Below are 6,947 nucleotides of genomic sequence, written 5' to 3'. Positions count from 1 at the left end.
TTAGAGAATCCAACACTGGAGTAAAAGTATACCTTGGAGTTAACAGAGGGTACAAGATCAAGGGACATGGAGATGTCCTTGTCACTTTGCCTGATGGAAAGATCAGAAATATATCTGATGTGTGGTATGTTCTTGGTATTAAGAAGAACCTGATTTCTGTATCAAAGATTATAGATCAAGATCTCAAGGTAGAATTCTTTAAATCTTATTGTATTATTAAAGACTTGTTGGACCAGATGAAGCCTATTGCTACAGGTATTCGTATAGGAGGACTATACAAACTAGATGTGAAAAGTACGCCACAACAATCATTGATGTCATCAGATAAGTCTACTGAAAATTTGTGGCATCAGTGACTTGGGCACATCAATTTCAGTGACCTTCTTCTGTTGCAGAACAAAGGTATGGTAGATGATCTTCCTGTTTTGAAAAAGTTTCATATTGATTGTGAAGCATGTGCATTCAGTAAACAACATAGAGATTAATTTCCTTCTTTTTAATATAGGAAAGAGAGGAATACACTCGAACTTGTACACAATGATTTATGTGGCCCTATGCAGACAAGATCGTTAGGTGGGGCCTACTATTTTCTAATCTTTGTTGATGATTGTACAGATTCACATGGGTGTATTTTCTTAGAGAGAAGAGTCATGCCTTTGAGTATTTCAAGCAGTTTAGGAACATGATCGAGAAGCAGACAAGAAAGTTCATCGGGATTCTTCGATCAGATCAAGGCGGAGAATTCAAGAAAGGGGATTTCAACAAATATTGTAAAGAGCATGGGATACAACAACAATTTACAACACCTTACACTCCTCAGCAGAATGGAGTAGCTAAGAGGAAAAACAGAAGACTAGTGGAGTGTGTTCGTAATATGTTGAAAGGTAAGAATATAACTAATGTTTTTTGGGCAGAAGTTGTTAATACTGTAGTGTATTTGAAGAATATGAGTCCCACTAAAAGTCTTGATTATAAAACTCCTTTTGAAGCATTGTTTGGCTTCAAGCCTGCAGTAAGTCACCTTAGAGTATTTGGTTGTAAAGCTTTTGCGCATGTTCCCAAAGAAAACAAGAAGAAGTTAGATTCAAAGGCCATTAAATGTACCTTCATTGGATACTGCAGTGAGTATAAGGCTTATAAATTGTTTTATCCTTCTACTCACAAGGTGTTTGTTAGTAGAGACGTAGTATTCCATGAACAGGTTGATGATGTTAAAGGTAATGAAGAATGGCATGTACCGTTACTTTCAGATGCGGATGTTGAAACATGGATCAATCAATAGTAGCAGCAACAATAGCAATAGCAACAGCAACAGCAGCAACAGTAGTAGTAGGATAAAGAGGAGGAAATTGAGTTAAGTCCACAAAGAGAAGAACAAAGTAGAATAGTTGATACCCCACCACTCAGGAGATCTAGTAGGCCGAAATAGTTACCAAATCGGTATAGGGATTGTGCGCTCATGACTGGTATGTTAAACATTGCAGAACCTTCTAATTTTTATGAAGTTAGTAAGAGTTCTGAATGGAAGGAAGCAATGAAGGAGGAATATGAATCTATTATTAAGAACAATACTTGGGATCTAGTAAAGCTTCCTCATAATAAACAACCCATAGGTTGCAGATGGCTATTTAAGTTGAAATTTAAATCAGATGGGTCTATTGATAAGTATAAATCAAGGTTGGTTGCAAAGGGGTATTCCCAGAAAGAAGGTATTTACTTTGAGGAAACATTTGCCCCTGTTGCAAAATTAAATACCATTATATTGATTATTGCTTTAGCCACTAAGAATCATTGGAAAATACATCAATTAGATGTTAAATCTTCTTTCTTAAATGGTGATTTAAAAGAAGAAGTATACTTAGTGCAGCCTGAGGGGTTTGTTAAGAAGGGAGAAGAGCATTTAGTATGTAGATTAAAGAAAGATTTATATGGTTTAAAGCAGGCTCCTAGATCCTAGTACGACAAAATTGATTCATTTTTCCTCATGCATGGTTATAAACAAAGCAAAAATGATCCTAATTTGTATACTGTGTTTAATGATGAGGGGCAGATAGTGTTGATTTCTTTATATGTAGATGATCTGATCATGACAGGGAGTGCAGACAATCTCATTGAAGAAATCAAGCAGCAGTTATCATAGAAATTTGAGATGAAGGACCTTGGAGAAATGCATTACTGTTTGGGTCTAGAAGTTTGGAGAGATTCAAGCCAAACTTTCTTGTCCCAGGGTAAGTATGCTAAGAGTTTGTTGACTAAATTCAAAATGGATGAGTGCAAGGCTGCATTTGTGCCTTTACAGCAAAACAACAAACTTCAGGTGAATGATGGTTCGAAATATGCAGATGCAACATTGTACAGACAGTTGGTTGGTAGTCTTATCTATTTGACTACAACGAGACCAGATCTAGCTTATGTAGTGAGTGTTTTGAGTCAGTTCATGACTCAACCTCATGAGAACCATTGGCTTGCAGCGTGTTAGTGTCAGTCTTTGAAGCCTTCCTCTAGTGATCAAACATGCTCTTACAATGTGGTTTTAGAGTGTCAAAGTCAAAATTTGTCATTTCAGTGAATCTTCAAGTAAAATTTGGTCACTGGGTATTAGGTCTAGGATTTGTTTTCACTCCTTCCAAAAGTTTTCCAAGTATTGGTCCATGTCACCATTTGAATGATTTCACCATCATTAAAAGAGTTCTCATCATTATTTCATGTTCCCAATGGATCATTTTACACCTTATTTGTGCTCAAGTAAGGCACATTTCCCTCTCCTAGGGTTTTTGTTTCTGAGCAAGGGAAAATAAATTTGGAAAAAGTGAGAGAGGTTTTTGTCCACAAGATGTGAAGGAAGAAAAACCCTCTTCAATTTTTACACAGGTGTCATGGTTTTAGAGAAAAGTCAAAAATAGAGTTGCCTCAGGAAAGTTAACACACCTTTGAAGTGACCTTGGGAAAATCAAGATTTCTTCTAGCCTGGTTGGCCAAATGACTTGCTTGATGAGTCAACTGATAACTAGACAAAGAGAGATTTCCAAAGAGCTATCATGAGCTTATTTTTGAGTTGAAGAAGACCTTCAAAAGTTGACTACAACAGCACTCTACATTAAGGCAGCCTCATTCTGCACATTTTGACCAATATTGGGAGATTTGACTTTTGACAACAAAAATGAACTCCAAATTTAAAAATTCAAGATGTTCTGGAAAGTCGACTCGACAAGCTTTCGAACAAGCTATCACATGCCCAATTTGAACATTGGGGAGGCCTTCAAAAGTTGTCTGCAAAAAGGCACTACGCATCAGAGCCATTTCTCCTTCACAAATTGCATTGGCGTTGCGCAATGGGAAGGCGCTGCGCATTGGGTCAACTGTGCTACGCATTGAGATGCCAAGCTTGTAATTTTGCTACATTCACCTCCCAACAAGTAATTATCAACATATCTTGATCTTAAATAGGGTTTTCATGTATGGTTCATGATTTTTGTCTCCTAAAAGTCAAACCCTAGTTTGCTTCTATACACTATTTCATACCATTGCAAACCATAATCCCTTGTCCCTTTTCCCAACTTCATTTGCCCTAAATCTACCCCTTGATCCCATCTTCCCTAAGTCCTATTCCCTTCCCCCATTTTCCAAAAAACCTAATCCCTTTATGAAACCCTAAGCCCCTCATACATCAAAACCCTAGGTCCTCTATCCATCCCTCTCACTCCCCTACCTCACCTCATCACTATTGTTCCTTTCACAAATCTCTTCATACTCATCTTTTTACCCCTTCTATTATTCACCATTCACCATATCATCACCACATCATCCCATAGAGACAAGCATGGAAAGACACAGTGACCCTAATTTTGAGGAGGATGCCCTTAGTGATAGTTCTAGGGAAAGGAATTTGCAGTAGGTTGACAAAGGAAAAGGAAAGGTTACAGAGGAGGAGCTTGGTGATGATGTTGAGAGGGATTTTCAGCTTGAGGAGCATGATTCTGATGTGCCACCTCATCATACTCAGGTAATAAACCTAGATAGCCCTTCTTTTTATCAAAGAATGCTTTTGAAAGAACAGGAGGCTTACATTAACATGCTAGAGGAGAAGATAGCTAGAGGAAGATATATTATCTATTACCTAGAGCAGGAGAATAAGCAGTTAGAGGGTAAAAAAAGCCAAATGGAGTTAGAGATGCTGAAAATTCAAAGGCAAAGCAACAAAGAGCATACAGTTCCCATGACTCATATTGAACAAGAAGTGGAGCATGATAGAGAAATATGGCTTGAAAGAGTTAACATTCACCTTGAGGGGCTTCTAAAGAAAACAAATAGAGACAATAAGATGCTAAGGCATATGGCCCACAATTATTTGACTCGGAATAGGATATGCAATAGGAGGATCAAGCACCTTAAGGCAAGATTTAGGAGGTCCTTAAAAGGCAAAAGAAGGATGAGAAGATCAAAATTTTGGCTGATGTTACTCTAGACCAACAAAGTAACCCATGAAGCAGCTTTGAGCCAAAACTAGGCAAATTTTGAAACAATTTTGTCAATTTCAAGTTTTTGAATTATGCAACACAGGAAATTTCGATGGGTAGCGCTGCGCATTGGATTGGCACACCCATTTGCAAAATGGCTAGTATATTTGGATTCAGTATCAAAAGTACATCAATCCCTGAAATTTGCATCTCATTTGGAGCAAAACTAGGTCACCTAAAGGGAAAAAAAACACTCAAAAAATGCCCTCTCTGCCACTTTTTGCACCCATAGGAAGAAGTCTTGGGAGAATTCATTTGTGAAGGGGAAAATTACCTCCAAATCAGGAAATTCAAGATGTTTCAGAAACTAGACAAATAGAGCTTTCCAACAAGCTATCTTGGGCTTGATTTGGTGGAGTGGAAGGCCTCCAAAAGCATGCTTAAAGTGCACTGCACATATAGGAGATGGCGCTGCGCATATAGTTGATTTTTCCAATTTTGCTTGTTGGTCTCAGTCTCAGCTAGGCTTACAATTAAAACATGAAACAACTTGGTAATAGAGCTTTTCATTTTTTTCTTCTTGCAGTAGAGCCCATACTTGTTCATCTTGAGTCGAGGTTTCATCTTTGCTTTCCTCTCCATGAGGTAGTGATGTATCTTCACCTCATTTCTTCCCCCGTGATGGAAAACTTGAATTCTTATTCTCGCCCTTTTTAAGATTATGACAGACTCGATAGGAGAATTTTCCCTCTCACTATTTCTGGTGTCAACCATCTGAAAGTCAGGTATGATGTCTTCATCATTCGTTGATGTAACGTCTGCACACACAGAAATATTAATGAGATCATCACAATTTAAATTTAAATTTTCTCTAGCTTTGACTTCTTCTACCACGTCTTTGCAATCAGCTTCATGTGGCTCGTCCAATTGATCTTCAACACTTTGTTCCTCTTCACACCCTTCTTGAATATCCGCTCGTGAATCTTGCACAATAGACTGTGCCTCTTGATTGTTGTGGCCATCAATAGAACCACATTTTTCTGAAATTTCCTTTGACTCGAACATACTACCCATGCTAATTCCAAATGCCAACATGAGAAAATCATCATCATCAAAATAAAAAATATCTAAAAATATAGACATGTTGTTAAAGTCTAGCTTATCTCGCTTCGAGATTTCTTTTCGACTCCACACAGTCCTCTAACGAGCTTCAACAACCCCGTAGCCATGCAGGCAAGAAACTTCTCCCTTTGGCAGCTCTTCAACTGTAGAACCTTATAGACTGTGGCTTCTATGCCACGCAGGTTTTAGTGCCCTCGGCTCTGGCGACGAGCAACTAAATGACCTCTCACAAGCTGGAAACGCTATCAATATCTAATTCTGATGTATGTAATTAGCAATAACACATATTTATGAAGATGGGTTCAAATCAACCAAAAATTTCGTATTCTCTGTGGCATATAATAATTTACAAGAAAATTTACCCAATTGGTTTTGGGATCTCCACAACCTGTTTGGCATACACACCAACAATCTGCAATCGACCGCCCTCCTCCGATCCTGCAGTGATTTTCACTCTTTTACGCTGCACCCAGAAGCAAATCTACCAATCCACGACACCACGAATCTACAACGATCGAAGGCACCAGCAATTGAATCCACACGGCACCACCAATTCCTGATCAATGCAGTGCTGGCCTCAGACTGTTCGGCCTCCAGGGAAGTCTCCGGTTCTCTTTCACTACTGTTCGAAACCACCGATCTACACAAGTGATGATCTAGTGCCTAGATCATGCCTTAAATCCAATGTGCTGCCCAGATTTACTTTACTGCAACAGCATATGGCCTTGCGGTCCTCAAGAAGCCCTCAGTTGTGGACTGCAACCATAGGCTAAACCCTCATTGCCAAAACAACTTCGAATGACCATGTTGCTATAGTAAAACGGTCTTAGAGGCCCTTATTACCATCTGCCATAAGGCACGAGCTAAAAATTGAGTCGTTTCATAAAAATCGGCTAGCCACAGTGACGAGAGATAAGAGAGACGCTAATGACTTTCCATGATCGACCAATAGAAGAACATTCCATTTTAATACGAAGGTATTCAAAGATCACTTTCAATTTGAAGGGATTCAAAACCACCTTATCAGAGAGCCATTACCTATACTGAGTCGCTGGTTGAAAAAAAGCCACCAGTTCCTATCAAAGAAAACAAAGAAGTCGCGGGAACTAGTGCCACCAGTGCCAGTGCGACATAGTCCAAGTTTATTAGTGACATGATCAGAGTTAAATACAGAGAGACAACGTATTCATAGTGTAATATGGCATCCAAAGTAGAAGCCAATGTGCCCAAGCTAGATTCCAAGTGGAACAAAGTGTAGAAGAAAGTGAAGGTGCATGAGATAGTTCTAAAAAGTGTATGAAATCTCGAGAAATTGGTGTAGGAGTTGCACCAATTAGGATCAAAAGTATTTTGCTGCCAATTAGGGCC

The sequence above is a fragment of the Pinus tabuliformis genome, chromosome X (genome assembly GCF_031772625.1).
Source record: "Pinus tabuliformis cultivar Carrire ecotype Pingquan chromosome X, CPIR1, whole genome shotgun sequence".
Classification (NCBI taxonomy): Eukaryota; Viridiplantae; Streptophyta; class Pinopsida; order Pinales; family Pinaceae; genus Pinus; species Pinus tabuliformis.
Note: the sequence above shows the minus strand (reverse complement) of the source record.